The sequence below is a fragment of the Bidens hawaiensis genome, unplaced genomic scaffold, assembly GCF_021521415.1.
Source record: "Bidens hawaiensis isolate Kalapana, Puna unplaced genomic scaffold, B.hawaiensis_p1.1 tig00026205_1, whole genome shotgun sequence".
NCBI classification, from domain to species: Eukaryota; Viridiplantae; Streptophyta; class Magnoliopsida; order Asterales; family Asteraceae; genus Bidens; species Bidens hawaiensis.
This window is the reverse complement of record NW_027494217.1, coordinates 52,897-69,078: the sequence shown is the minus strand read 5'-3', so window position 1 is coordinate 69,078 and position 16,182 is coordinate 52,897. Positions and strand designations below refer to the sequence as shown.

The window sequence follows — 16,182 nt, the reverse complement described above, 5'->3', positions numbered from 1 at the left end:
TTCGCAGCCGGAGATGACGAATCAAGGAACGGTGTTTACGTACGACCTTGAAGCGGTACGTCAAAAGTTTTCAAACTTTGTGATTCAAAATACACTTCCTTTCAACCACTTCGACAACCCTCAATTCACGGAGATGATGCAAAAGTATGTTCAACCACGCTACCAACACGTAAGTCGTTCGACCCTTAGAAGAGATTGTCTTAAAGCTTGGAAAAACGCTAAATCCGAACTAATTTCATACTTTTCAAACTTACAAACTGGTGTAAACTTAACAACGGATGTGTGGTCGGTACCTAATGGTTCGCCCGACTCATACATTTGTGTGACGGCTCATTGGGTTGACCCCGGGTCGTGGCAAATGATGAAACGAACCGTTGCGTTTCAATTGTTTGATTACCCGCACACGGGTAGAAATATTTTTAAACTCTTGGATAAAGTCATTCGACAATACAAGATTGAAGATAAAATCTTTTCAATTTCGTTTGATAACGCGTCCAACAATACGGCCGCGGTTGGCCATTTAAAATTAAAGTATAAACCTATTTGTGATGGAGCGTTTTTTCATAGCCGATGCATTGCACATATTATCAACTTGGCCGTGCAAGATGGGTTAAACGTGATCGAAACGCAAAGAAACAATTTTAAAAGAATGTTACGAGATGTTTTTAGCAACAATAAAACATTTTCAAGATACAAAAAATTTTGTGATGAAGCTAATTGTCAATGGTTGGGGCCCAATTGGGATTGTCCAACAAGATGGAACTCGACTTGTGATATGTTTGAGAAAGCCATCCAACAAAAAGAATCACTAATTGCGTTTCATCAAATAATGTCAAGTAGGGGTAAATGTGCACCGTACGATCCTAGAAACTGGTTATTGATTGAGATCGTTACGGAGGTCCTTCAAATTTTTAAATCTTGCACAACTAGTTTATCCGGGGTTTACTATCCAACAAGCCCCATTGCTTTACCAAAAATTGCTGTCATGTGCACAAAGTTGAGTGAACTTCATTGTAGGGGTGCACCTTATTTTGATATGGGTGTAAAAATGAAAGAAAAATTTAGAAAATATTTTCAACAACTACCCGCTGTTTTGACATGTGCTGCTGCGTTAAACCCTTGCATAAATGTTGGTGGTGTTGAAGCTTTAATAGAAAAAATTTGTGATGAGCTAGAGTTAAACGACGATCAAAACCCCTATTATAACCAAACTTTAAAGAATGCTTTCAACACCACCTTGTCTAACATGTATGATGTTTACCTTACAAAATACGGGTCGTCTTCCCAAATTCATGACTCGTTAAGAGCTGTTGCCCAATCCCAATCCCAAACCGACCTTGAAATGGGGATGTACTACATGATTTGGGAAGACGCCGGTAAACGTCAAAAGGTAAACACCCCAAGCAGTGAACTTGTAAGGTATGGTGGTACCAACTTTGTGAAACACATGACTCCAGATGAATTTAGAAGTCTTGATTTGCTGGCTTGGTGGAGAGGTAAGGAGGATGAGTTTCCGATCCTCGCCGCCATGGCCAAAGATTTACTAACGGTCCAAGCTTCCACGGTAGCTTCGGAGTCTGCTTTTTCTGTTTCTGGCAGGGTTATATCGATTAGGAGGACTCGACTCACTCCACCAGCTGTAGAGATGTCTATTTGCTACAAGGATTACTTGGACTCTTTAGATAGGGCACAACATCAACGCTCACTCGAGGGGGAAATGGACTATGAGGCGGGCTTGTATGAAGACGAGGTCAATCAAGGACACACTCAACCAATGACCGATGAAGAAGCCGCGTACGACGATTACCTAAGGAATAGCTCGGGATCGGGTAGCGATGAAAATAATGAGTAAGAAACAGCAAGTTGTTAATGTAATCGTGTCTAAGCATTCTTTAATGTTTGTATTTTTGAGTTACGAATATGCGATAACGATTTAATGTTTGTATTTTTAATGTAAAAGCTATAAATGAAAGTTATGTATTTTTGAGTTACGAATATGCGATAACGATTTAATGCTTGTAGTTACCGGTTTGTTTATACTGTGAAAAAATAATGGTTATTTAAAAAAAAAAAAAAAAAAAAAAAAACCGGTTAACCGGTTAGACCGGTTATCAAAAAACCGGTTAATAAAAAAACCGGTTTATTAACCGGTTCTAACCGGTTCCCAACCCGGTCCTAACCGGTTTGACCGGTTATGGTTTTCATACACAAAAACCGGTTATTAACCGGTCCGGTTATTAACCGAACCGGTTTTTTTCCTGGTCGAAAAAAACCGGTCCGGTTAATAACCGAACCGGTTTTTTTAAAAAAAACCGATTTGTGCACCTCTAACTGCAAGGCTTGTATTAGTTTGGGAGCTCGTTCGTAATGACTTACCAAAGGCTATAGAAATGAAATTTTTTAAAAAATAGGAGATATTAAAGGGGTGTAATGGTTTATAGGAGAGAGAAATTTTTTTTGGGTTTCTAGGTGTTCCGCCATTTCAAATGGTGGAACCGACCATGATAGCATAACCTGTCAGAAGCTGTCTGGTGACATGGAAGTTAATTTTGTGTTCCGCCATTTCAAATGGCGGAAGTGAACAGTGACTTTATGACACCTTTTATAGCATACTTTCTTGACCACATATTTAAAAACTAACACACTATTCAATTCCGCCATTTCAAATGGCGGAAGTGAAACAAAAACCACTATTTAATATGTGGTCAAGAAAGCATGCTATAAAAGGTGTCATAAAGTCACTGTTCACTTTCGCCATTTGAAATGGCGAAACACAAAATTAACTTCCATGTCACCAGACAGCTTTTGACAGGTTATGCTATCATGGTCGGTTCCGCCATTTGAAATGGCGGAACACCTAGAAACCCAAAAAAAATTTCTCTCTCCTATAAACCATTACACCCCTTTAATATTTCCTATTTTTAAAAAATTTTCCTATAGAAATTTATGCTGTGAAGACGAGTAGAATGGGTAAAGAAAAACTAAAAGATGATGAAATTTGTCCGATATGTATGGAAGAATATCAAGAAGACGATATGATTGGAAGAATGGTACGATGCAAACACAGTTATCATGACGAATGCATCAAGAAATGGTTACAAAGGAAGACTTGGTGTGCGATTTGCAGGGCTAGTGCCTTTTTTGTAAAAAGGAAGACTCAAGAGTCACGAGTACATGACTCAAGCCATTGGTATTACAGCTGCATCAAAAGAAATATTAGATGATTATTTCACAAGGATTTGCATTTATTTTTTAATACTTTTTTAGCTATGTAGTTGACAAATTCACAAAACTTAATTAGTTTATTATGTCCAACATGTTATTGATTTTGACTCACTCAATAAATAAAAGTTCGCGGCTCGCTCGAAACTCGCTCGAAAATAGCTCGGCTCGAAAAAGCTCGATTCTAAATGAGCTCGACTCAACTCGGCTCAATTTCTAAACAAGCCGAGCTCGAGCCAGGGTCAGCTCGACTCGTTAGCTCGGCTTGTTGGCTCGTTTAGATTAAACCCTAAATTTTAATATCTATATGTAATAATATAATACCAAGAAATAAATAAATAAAAATTATACATATATTATGGCACTCGATACCTAAAACTTTATAAAAGAATAACGAAAATAAAACATATAAATTTATAAATTCTCTAATTTATAAATTTTATATAATTTGTATGTTAAAATTATATTTTTTTTTGTATTTTATATATCAAAATTTTAAAATATAAAATAAGAAAATAATAAATAAAAAATTTTAAAAAAATAAAGGAGCCCAACTCGACGAGCTAGAGCTCGGCTCGAACTTTAAACGAGCCGAGCTCGAGCCAGCTCGATTAAGTTCAAGCTTGAGCTCGAGCACACTCTAGCTCGACTCGACTCGGCTCGTTTACAGCCCTAATTTTGAGTGCCATTGTAACCCCTTTGTGTATATCACATATGCCTTTGTGTCATATGTGTGCCTTGTTAAACAATAAGAGTTTAATTTCACAAGTGATTCACAACACAAACGAGGACCTCAAGATCGCACCTCTTTACTAATCTTTGCTGTACGAACAGGAAGTAAACAAAATACTCAGGCTGCAACCAACTATATTGAACACATGCACCAAAATGTTATTGGACAAACAAAAACCTTCAAACTCTTTTATTATGAAATCCACGAACGAAAAAAATTAATAAAATTACATCGGTCCAAGGGTTTATATATTACCCTGCATCCTAATCCTATTCTAGTTCAAATACACAATTTGAGCCCGATACGGAGAGAATTAAATATACGACAAACTTATCTAATTCAAATAACAAACTTATTGTTACTATATTGATCTCCTCCATTCAACCCATGAGATTTACCAAACCACCCTTCTAATATCGCTACGTTTAACATACCCTTAATGTAAGCGTAGTTTAAATAATGTATTCAATATTTTAATGGAAAGATGGTTTTGTTATACATAGAGTTGTTGTGTGGGTGTAAGTAACAAAAGTATTAAGAGTGTTATCTTCTACTCACTGCATACATGCTCTCATTTTGTACTATTTTTTTATCAACTTCCCTCTCAGACACACCAGAAAATGAACAAACCACAATAATATTATATAATCACACATCATAACATGAGTATTAAGTTATTAACAACCGTTTTTGTAACTTAGTGTGATAGTGTCTAATGTATCTTAGAGCTAGTTGGTTTATGATAAGGTGCTGGTATTTACTTCATAACTCATCCAATAGGCCACGATAAAGCTGCGGTGCCAACACAAATTCCCCACTGCACACCACTTAATTGTTCTGTATCCGCAAACCTCTTCAAAAACTCGACCATCAAAATCTGAAGGATTATAGTCATCCCGATAATTCCAACAAACAATCTGTTTTTATGTAAACCTTTGAATATATTCCTTTTCTCCAGCTCCCTCGAGTTGAACACATTAAACACTTGACATAACACGAAAGTATTGAATATCATAGTGTTTTTCACCCTTTCACCCACGCTAAATATGGCCTCACCTTTAAACTGGAACGTATATACAACGGTAATCTGGAAAATAGCCTGTGCCAGTAGGTTTCTCCACATGATATTAGTTATGAGTGGCTCGAACCGGCCCACAGGCGGTTTGCTCATGAGTTCCTTAGTGGGCCCTTCTATAGCAAATGCAAGTGTACCCAAAGTGTTTGTGAGCAAATTCACCCACAAGAGTTGCACAATGGTTAAGGGGGCGGAACCAGAAACTGCGCATGCAAGTAAGTTAATAGCGAAAGCTGCGGCAATCACTGTGAGTTGAAATTGGACGATTTTTTGGATGTTATTGCACACGCATCGTCCCCACATTAGTACGGTTGCAACAGAGGCAATGTTGTGGTCTAAGATAACAATATCTGAGCTCTGTTTGGCTACTTCGGTTCCTTGAATTCCCATTGAAAGTCCAATATCAGCTAATTCAAGTACTGGAGCATCGTCTATCCCATCACCGGTAACTGCAATCACGTGTCCTTTTAGTTTCAAGCAGTTTACCATTAAAAGCTTATCAAGAGGTGAAGATCTTGCCATCACACGGATTTTATCAACCTTTTGCATTCTTTCGTTGTGTGTAAATTTAAGAAACTGGGCACCTTCCACCACTTCATCCTCACGTATTTCTCGACCTGGTTCATATATTCCACATTCGGTGGCAATGGCTTTTGCTGTGAAAACATTTTCTCCAGTTATCATCTTGATTTCAACTCCAGCGGATCTGCAAGTTTCAATAGCTTTTTTGGATTCGGGTCTGCTTGGGTCCTTCAACCCGAAGATCCCAAGCAAAGTTAACCCTTCTTCAGTTAATTTTTGATAAGGAACCTTCTTATGCGCGAAAGCAATGCACCTAAGACCACTTGCCCCCATTCCTTCTATTATATTTTCCAAATGTGCTCTTGAATCTCTATCAATTATCAGTTTACACCCGTTGCTATTATAATACCTTGAACACTTTGCTAGTACTATCTCCGCAGCTCCTTTCCAGTGAACATGAATCTTGTTGTCATTTTTTCTCCTAACCAAAACGCCACTTCGTTTCTTCCCAGAATTAAATGCCACAACATGGAACTTTGTCTGACTATTTCCATATTCATACCCAGAAATTCAACCGCCCACGTTAAAATCGCTTTTTCAGTTGGGGATGCGTGTTTGAAGACCTTAGTGTTGAACCCGACTGCCTCGTGGAGAAGTTCGAGGACGTGTAGGGTGATTATATTGTAAGAATGTGGTTCCATGTGCTCGAGACCAAGCCAAAACTTTGTTACAGCCATCTGGTTCATGGTCAAAGTTCCAGTTTTATCGATGCATATAACCGTGGCTGAACCCATGGTCTCACATGCTGATAACTTCCGAACCAAGGCTTGATCACCAATCATTCTCTTCATAGAGTATGCAAATGTGAATTCTCCTGCTAGCAGTAGACCTTCAGGGATGGTCACCACCACCATGGTCACGGCCACCATGAAGATACTTGTAACCGTGTCTAGTTTTTCATATACACTCATGTGTTTCCCTTTATACTCTTGGTTACTGTCTTCGTCTGTTGTGTATCCACCGAAGTAAAGTTGTAACATCAACAGAAAACCTGTGAAAGCGGTCAGAACACTTACCATTCCAATTGAGGCAGCTAGTTCATAGAGGCGTGACAATGCTAATGGTGGAGTCTTGCTAATATCGTCCCTGATGGAACATATCACCTTCGCCCAAGCGGTGTTCATTCCGACTGACAACAAGAGCATCCAACAATGGCCATTCGCCACTTTGGTACCAGAGAATAAAAATGGATTAGTGATGGCGTTTACGTCTTTTAGCTCACCCTCCCCTGTCATATTTGACTCATCTACTAGCAATGAATGCCCATCAATAAACAACCCGTCTGCTGGAATCTGATCTCCTACATTCAAAATCACATCTCCAACATCTAAATCGAATGCCGTTATCTTTTGTCTACTTCCTTTTCTAACAACCTCAATCTTGATATTATTTCTTATTTTTGAGACAACACTTCTCATTTTTGAGACAACGATCGCATTTACAACAATAATTAGAAAGACAAATAGAAGTATGTGTCCGCCTTCATACCATCCGTCTTTAATTCCATCTTTTTTTATACCCAAACCAATAGAAAGAGTCGCACATCCTACTAGCATGCGAAGAAACATGTCGCTAAAACTGTAAGCAACAAAATAAAAGAAACCCTTTTGAGGCTGTTTTTCATAAGTATTCGAACCAAACATGCTTCTTCGCTTGTTTAAATCATGACCGTCGATTCCATTTTCAAGATTAGTGCCAAGGTTTTTGGCTAAGCCTTTCACACCGTCTAATCTGTGAAGCGTTTGCAGGCCTTTGTTTTGCACGATATTGGTAAGTTGTGCTTGATCAATACCGGAAACATGATGATTAGACACGTCTTCCATATCCATACCAACCCCTTGCATCCTTACATCTTTAAAAAGAGACTCTATCGCAAAGTAAAACAATCCCACCCGAATTGGTAGTTCATAGGTATTGGAACCAAACACGATTCTCATCTTCTTTAAATCCCGACCATCAAACGTATGAATCATTTCTAGGTCTTGTTGTGTACGCTATTAATGAGTTGTGTTTGATCATTACTAGGCTTATAAGGAACAACGATTTGTTGGATGATATCAATAACGGAATATGTCGGGAATTGGGTAAGGGGTAAAGGGGCCTTGGAGATCACATTTTTGGCGATGGTGTTTGCGAAACATATAATAAAGTAGGCGCGGCACCATCTTTTCTTGGCTTTGGTAAAGGTTGCAGTGCTTCTGATATACAACATGTTTCCAATATCCAGCAGGGGTTGAATCTCTGCAACCATTTTTCAGTGTGTTTTGTTTGCAAAGTGAGAAGAGGATTTATGTTCTATATAGAAAATTGCTAAGGGGCTATAGTCCAATTATATATTTCTCCTAGGAAATTGCTAACGGAGCATCGTCCAATCATGTGTTACTCTAGGAAATCACGTGGAAACTTCACAAAATATATGTTATATATATTAACATATATTTTAATATTTTATTAAAATTAACTGGCCTGTCAAACCTACGAAAATTTGAGATTAATTGTTATTACACTGCAGTTTTTTTACTAGAGTAATTACACTACAAAAGTGAAGTATTGTAATAACTAATAATTACTCTAGTTATTTTATGCTTAGCACGTAAAATGTATTTGTATTTACAGTGCAGATATCATAACTCTTCTACAATTTATTTCATCATATAATTAGTACATATTCCAAAATTCAAAGTCACCACCAGATTCATCATGAATTGTGCTTCAGTATTATGCATAAATTATAACTTGATTGATTTCTTTAGTCCATATTAAGCTTTGTATATATGTTGATATTAGCTAGTTGGATGATATCAATAACGGAATAGTTCGGATTTATGCAAATTCCTAGTAATCATGACTTAATCTATAAAGATTATTATCTTAAGTATTGTAATATATGCCGTCGTGTTTTATATGAAAGGATATTCCCACACAGCGTTTTGCAAGACGACAAGCAACTTAATGTAAACATCACTGTATAATAAGATGATGAGACGCCAAACAAAATAAAAGTTTGATTTATTGCCGGCATACCATATGAAAATAACAAAAATTAATTACATGAATGATTCCGTGATATATAGGAATACAGTTTTGGTTTTAAACTTTGGGCTTATAGTTAGATCTTCCGGCTATTTTTTTGTAAAGCGACTATTTTTTAATTTTAGTGAAGGACACCGGACCTAGCTACTTTTTGATCGGGCATGGGTTGTGTATGAGCATGATTTACTATCGTTGTGCTCATTTGCTTGTGGGTGCGAAATCAAGGGAGGGTCAAGAGGGTCCGTTTACCTCCTCCGGACACCAAAATTTAACTTTTTATATATAAAAGACAATGTTTTATATATAAAAGATGAGATTTTTTTTTAAGAAAACCGCGAGTTGGAGTTGCCTCTCTTGAATCAATCCAATTTGTTTAATTCAAATCATTTGGTTTCGATCTCCTATCACTTGCACACAAGAAAGAAATATGGTTCTAGAGGAAAATGGGAGGAAAAAAAATAAAGGGGACGAGAAGTCTTATTATGCAAAGAAAGAATATCTTGGCAAAGAGGGCATGATACTTTTATAGTGTTTATTATTATACCGGCCAATAGTAACCCATATATCAAAAACTTGATTAATTTGGGTAAAAGATGTTCATTTGGGTGTCTCTAAATTATACATTTGATCATTTCATAAAACTTTTTTCCTTAATTAACCCATTTTAGTTGAAACTCGTTTTAACTCATACCAAATTGGTTGGAACTCATTCCCAGATCAAGTCAATCTGACCCGTCCATTTTCCAGGCTTATTCAAAACGTAAGTCGTTTTCTAGTTAAGTAAAAAATTAGTAAAAAACAAAAACAAAACTGTAAAATTTAGGCATACCATGTAATTAATTTCTATTTCATTTATATGCAAGCATTACACAATTGTAGTCATGCATCATTGATATTTTCATATTCACATTCACACACGGTTAACAGAAGAAAAATTAGAGAAACATAAATCAAATCCCAACACTATTGTAGTCATGTGAATCATCACCTAGTGGGCTAGTGATGATTCCTTTTATTTCTTTCTTTAAATAAAACTTGTGAATATACTCGGTATGTTTGGTTTAAGGTAATGAAATAAAAAGGGAATGGATTGAAAGCAGGATGGAATGAAATAATTATCACTTTATGTTTTTTTGGTATCCACAAAAAATGTTGGAAATGAAATATATATGATAAAAATACTCCTATCTCATTTTTTTTTCAAAATAAAGAAAAATTGCAATAGCGACGGTATTGGTGGCAGTAGCTATGGTGACGACAATGGTGGTGATGATGGCGACGATGGTGGTCAGGCGGCGGTGGTCACAAGGCGGCGACAGTGGTGACGCTAGTGGTCAAGTGGTGATGCTGATGGTAATGGTGGTAGCGACAGTGGTGGTGGTCAGGCAGCAACAATGGTGATGATGGTCAAGCGGTGGTGGTGACAAGGGTTGTGATGTGATGTGGGCCCAAGTATTGGAGACCGGGCTATTATGTATTTGGAGGCCCAAGATCGCGCTATAAAAGGTGGCCCACGAAAACGGGCATAACTTGGCCACGAAGCTCCGTTTCAAGCTTATTACTAGTTAAATCGAAGCCCAAAAACGCCTTCTAAATAAAGTTATGGGTCTTTTAATGTTTTTTCAGCAACTTTTATGTTTTTGTTTTTGGGTTTGTGTTTGGCCCATGGCCCATTTCGTATTTGAACACTTATTTATATGTCGGTTGTGTAATTCAGAAAGACATACTTGAATTTTATAATAATTACTTTTTCTTTTCATTTTCCCTGACCTTTGGGTGGGATTTTTAGGGATTGGAAGTTCATTACGGGTATTCGTTGAATCAACGTGATTCGATCTTCATTTTCGTTTTACCTCTGCATCATGATGGCTAAAGTGGTGGTGGCGGTGGCGCTGGTGGTAAAGTGGTTATAACAATCCAAAATATAAACAAAAGGGAAGAGAATTTATCCCACATTGATGAAATAAGAAAATGACTTGACTCACATTACTAGAAAGATAAACTTTTGAGTTCCTATAAGGAGGAAGACTCACAAGATAATATATTTTTGTATGACAAGACAAGTTCAGTGGCCTTAGCGAGGGTGCATAGGTACTATATCCGATTGATCAAATCTTTAGTACAAATGTGTCATTTCCAAATAAAAATGTACACAACAGTATTTCCTGTTGATCGTATATTTTTAAATATATTTCTGATGACTTGTTAAATACATAGGAATGAGGCATGCGGTCATTCTAACTTAAATAAGTGGTTTATCACCAACATAAATAAACATGTTTTGTAAAATGGGGTTTATCCCTATGATACCTTTGTACATATAAATGTGTGCTTATCCCAATTTATGAAATGCAAAACACGATTTTTTAAACTTTGAATAAATTTCCTAATTACGATCCTAATGAAATTTCCGTTAAAAAATATTTTAATAAATACCGATTCCACTGTTTGCATTCACGTCTCCCTTCCCGGGGTAGGGGCGGGGATTGTGACAGTGGTGGTGGCAGCGGTGGTGGTGGGTGGTGGCAGTTGTTGTCAGGTGAGGTTGACAAAAGTAAGGTGAAAAAGGAATGAAGTAAATAAAAAAAGATGGGGTGAGAAGGAAAGAAATGATTTTAATGAAATAAGATTTCATGTGTAATTATTGATTTTATTCCATTGAATAATCAAACATTATTTTTTTTATTCCATCACAACTAAATTTTTTCATTTCATGTGTCATTTACCACAGCATTTTCTATTTTTTCTCCTTTCCTTCCATAAAAATCTTAAGAACACACCAACTCTTTTCTAATTTCCTTTCATTTTATCCATTAAATGAGACTCATGGCTGTCTGGTCTGTTGGACAAGTTTTTTTTTCTATTCAACAAGAAAGTACTTTCCGGTCGTCTTCTATGTGTGAATAAATATATACATGGAACGCCGCAAAAAATAAATCAATTAATAGAGGAGTGGTGTTCCCTAAGACCATGCTTAGTCGCATGCTATGGGCGGCGTTTTGGAGGATAACACCGGGAGAGCCCCCCCCCCCCCCCCCCCGGCGTTTTGGGTTTTTTTTCGGTGTTTTACACATAACACAGATGAAGGCACGAAAATAAAAAAAAAAAAACAAATTCTTTTTCCCAACGGTCATATGATCGTATAAAAATTTTTTTATATATTAACCAACTCCATCCCCAATCAAAACTCACTAAATTTATAAATCTTTCTTTTTACTCTATATTTCTTCACACCAACTTCCCTATAAATGGATTCTCCTACTTCTATATATAATCAGTTTTTCGGGCTCGACCGACAAGCCGAAGATGACGTGGAGGAAGAGGTGGTTACGAGTGCGATTGTGCTCGCGGCAACTTATATGAATTCTGTTAGTTCTCCTCCACCCCCGTTTCAAAAATAGCATACATCGAACGAGATCGTATCGAAGCCAACAACCGGTTGATAACGGATTACTTCGGCGACTCACCAAGATACAAGAACCCGAAGCCCTTTAGGCGTCACTTTCGGATGTCTAAAAAATTATTTATGCGCATCACAAATGATTTGGAGCGTGAGCTTGATTACTTTAAGTAAAAGCCGGATGGTCAATGGACGCTAGGATTCACGTCTATTCAGAAGGTTACGTCAGCCGTACACGTACTCGCCTCGAAAACACGGCCGACATCAACGACGAGTATTTAAAGATGACCGATAAAACAACTAAGGACACCTTGGAGTATTATTGTTACGGTACATTTCATTTTTTTTAAATTAATTATATCACTTGTTTACTTTAATCAATTATTTTATAAAAATTGTGTAAAATATAGGAATAATGAAACTATATGGACCACATTATCTGAGAGAGCCCAACTGGAACGATCTATAACGTTTTTATGAGGCCCATGCAAAGGTGCATGGTTTACCCGGCGTGATAAGGAGTGTAGATTGCATGCATTGGGAATAGACTAATTGTCCAACTGCATGGAAAGGCCAATACACATGAGGTGACCAAAAGGGATCAACGGTCAGCCTTCAATGTAACACCCCGACCAAAGGCGGATTATACATCGTGGCGCCACATATTGTTTCATTACTCGTGACACTATTGGGTGTCAATATTTAATAAATATATTCATTCACGCACGCGCAACGTAAACACGAGATAACATAAATCAACATAAATCAATATATTATAAGACAAAATATTCGAACAATAATAACTTGTCTTGATACATTTTAATCTAGGTCCAAAAGTAAAAACGTCCTACGTATCCACAAGCTCCAAATGTAGCTACAGCAAACCTGAACATGTGTTAAAATAAACGTCAAACACTTGCGTGTTGGTGAGAAATCAAGTTTAATACAATACATAGATAACATAAATCTGCGCGCAACACGTGTATGTCTGGTGTTTAACAAGGGTGTAATCAGATTGTGATCAAGCCTAAATAGATCATAGTTCATAGTTCAATCCGTGCTCCCAAATGAGCACAAAAACAAGAAAACATCTGTGCAAGTGTAAACAAAGAAAACCGTAAACGATAGGTCTCCCGTGTTCATCTAATGGATCCATGAAAACTTCGGAATAGGCCGAACAAAGCGGTTAATGATACACACATACAAATAAACAGCCAAGTAAACGTCCTCAACACATGGGATACTGCGCGACTAAAGTTCATAAACAAGTTTAAGACTCGAGTTTGTACGAACACATGAACATCCCAAAACATTAAAAATAAAAAGGGATTAGATACGAGATTACTCACTTGATAAACGATGCGGTGTAAGATAAAGCAAGAACCAACTTTAAACAAGCACAAGTTAACCTATAAATAAGATTATTGTTTTAATGATTTGATTTAAGTCTTGATTATAAGTTAGCATAATTAATAAGTAAATTATTATTATATATAATACATATATATATTACCGGAAAAGCAGGGCAGAACAGGATAGAAGACGAAGGCAAAGAGAGAGGAGACGGCAGAGGAAGAACAACGGAAGAGAAAGATAATAAGTATTTGTGTGTGTAGTGTTAAGAAAATAGTATTATTATTTATAGGGAAACCCTAGGGAACACAATCCCTAGAAAAGGGGAAAAGATCTCCAAAAAGTAAAAGATTCCAAAAGCAAAAGATATCAAAAGATATGGCAGCTGCAGGGGGCAAAGGAAAAGCTGACAGGTAACAGTAAACAGGCATGGGAGGGTCAGATAAAGGTACTGGTCAAGCATGGAAAAAGCAGATCTCAAAAGATAATGTCAGTCACTTTTTCTGCCAACCAATGGGGTTGGTGCGCATGCTGCGCCAAAAGTGGCTTTTCAGACACAAGATAGGTCAGGTCAACAGCACAGAAGATAAGACAACACAAAAGTAAACGGCTAGATTAAACAGAAGAAAACTCAAAGGGTTTAGCGCGAGAAGGCATCGAGCGCACGCGCGAGGGCGAAGGCAGACAGAGAACAGTCCACAGCGCGCCGCGGGAAGAACTAAAATCCTTAGCGCGTCGCGGGAAGAACTACCATTCTTAGCGCGCTACGAGAAGAACTACAATTCTTAGCGCGTCGCGGGAAGAACTACCGTTCTTAGCGCGCTGCGAGAAGAACTATAATTCTTAGCGTGTCGCGGGAAGAACTACCGTTCTTAGCGCGCTGCGAGAAGAACTACAATTCTTAGCGCGCTGCGAGAACAGTTTGCCTCGCGTATCGCATGAACAACTGGTCTACACGCAGGCTTCCTTGTAAGGAGTCTGGCGCGTGGAGCTGCGCAGACAACCTTAGGCGGGAAGAATCAAAGGACAAGCAAAGAGTTAAGAGAAAAGGGGGGGGGGGGTTCAAGGCCTAAGGGCGGAACAACGACAAGAGAGAGAAAGAGGCGGGACGGCAACAAGAGGGAAAAGAAGGCGGAGAGAAGAAGAAGAGGGACGGGACGGCGGAAAGGAAGAGAGAGGAAGAGGCGGGAAGGAAAATATATTATTATTATTAAAAGTAAAGTATAGGTATAAATAAATATTAAATCATAAAAGAAAGAGATCGGATCGGAGAAACGGGTACCTGGGTCGGGTCGGATCGGGGCAGATGTCACAGTCTCCCCTACTTTAAGAAATTTCGTCCCGAAATTTATCTCGAAGTAGGTTGCGCAGAGAACAGGTGCGGGTACTTGATCTTCATTTGATCTTCCCTTTCCCATGTAAACTCGGCTCCGCGCTTGGACTCCCAGCGAACTTTCACGATAGGGATACGACTGCGCTTGGTTTGCTTAACCTCGCGATCCATAATCTCAACAGGCTTCTCAACGAAATGCATAGATTCATCAACTTGAACTTCATCAAGTGGAATGTGAAGGTTCTCGTCAGCTAAACACTTCTTGAGATTGGATACATGGAACGTTGGATGCACATTACTGAGCGCGGGCGGCAGGTCAAGTCTGTAGGCAACTTTTCCCACACGCGCGAGAATCTTGAATGGACCAACATATCGAGGAGCAAGCTTACCTTTCTTCCCAAAGCGGACAACACCCTTCCAGGGCGACACTTTGAGGAGAACAAGATCACCAACTTGAAATTCGAGAGGCTTTGAAATTCGAGAGGCTTTCGCCTACGATCTGCGTAACTCTTCTGTCGGCTTCTGGCAGTCAGCAGATGATCACGGATCTTGGCGATTTTATCGGTTGTCTCTTGAACAAGTTCGGGTCCTGTGATTTGAGCTTCACCCACTTCGCTCCAACAAATCGGGGAGCGGCACTTACGACCGTAAAGTGCTTCAAATGGGGCCATACCGATACTGGAATGATAGCTGTTATTATAAGAGAACTCGATCAAAGGCAGGTGCGAATCCCAATTACCTCCAAAATCAAGAACACAAGATCGGAGCATATCCTCAAGAGTTTGAATAGTTCGCTCAGACTGTCCGTCAGTCTGAGGATGATATGCCGTACTCATGTCCAAGCAAGTTCCTAGCGCAGATTGGAGAGATTTTCAAAAGCGAGATATAAAACGGCCATCGCGATCGGATATGATGCTCAAAGGAGTACCATGGCGGCAGACAATTTCCTTGACATAAAGCTGCGCGAGTTGCTCAACACGGTAGTTTTCACGAATGGGCAGAAAGTGAGCAGACTTAGTCAAACGATCCACTATTACCCAAATGCTATCATGTTTGCTTGCTGTCAAAGGTAACTTGGTAATGAAATCCATCGCTATACCTTCCCACTTCCACGTAGGAATTTCTGGTTGTTCGAGCAAACCAGATGGGCGTTGGTGTTCAGCTTTTACCTTGGAACAAGTTAGGTATTTAGCTACGAATACAGCAATATCCTTTTTCATACCGGGCCACCAATAAGTAATGCGCAAATCCTTGTACATCTTATCAGCGCCGGGATGAACAGAATACCGAGATTTATGCGCTTCACTCAGGATATCAGCGCGAAGATTCTCCTCAAAGGGAATCCAGATGCGATTGAGATAGTAGAGAATTCCACTCAGATTAGGGACAAAGTGCGCTTCCGCGCCACACGCTAACTCGGCGCGAAGGTTATCGTTACTGATGGATGCGCG

General features: G+C 38.6%; 1 pseudogene; it reads right to left on the bottom strand.

Moving 5' to 3' along the window:
* Positions 1-4,724: 4,724 nt before the first annotated feature.
* Positions 4,725-7,863, bottom strand: LOC143573099 (calcium-transporting ATPase 12, plasma membrane-type-like; annotated as a pseudogene).
* Positions 7,864-16,182: the final 8,319 nt, after the last annotated feature.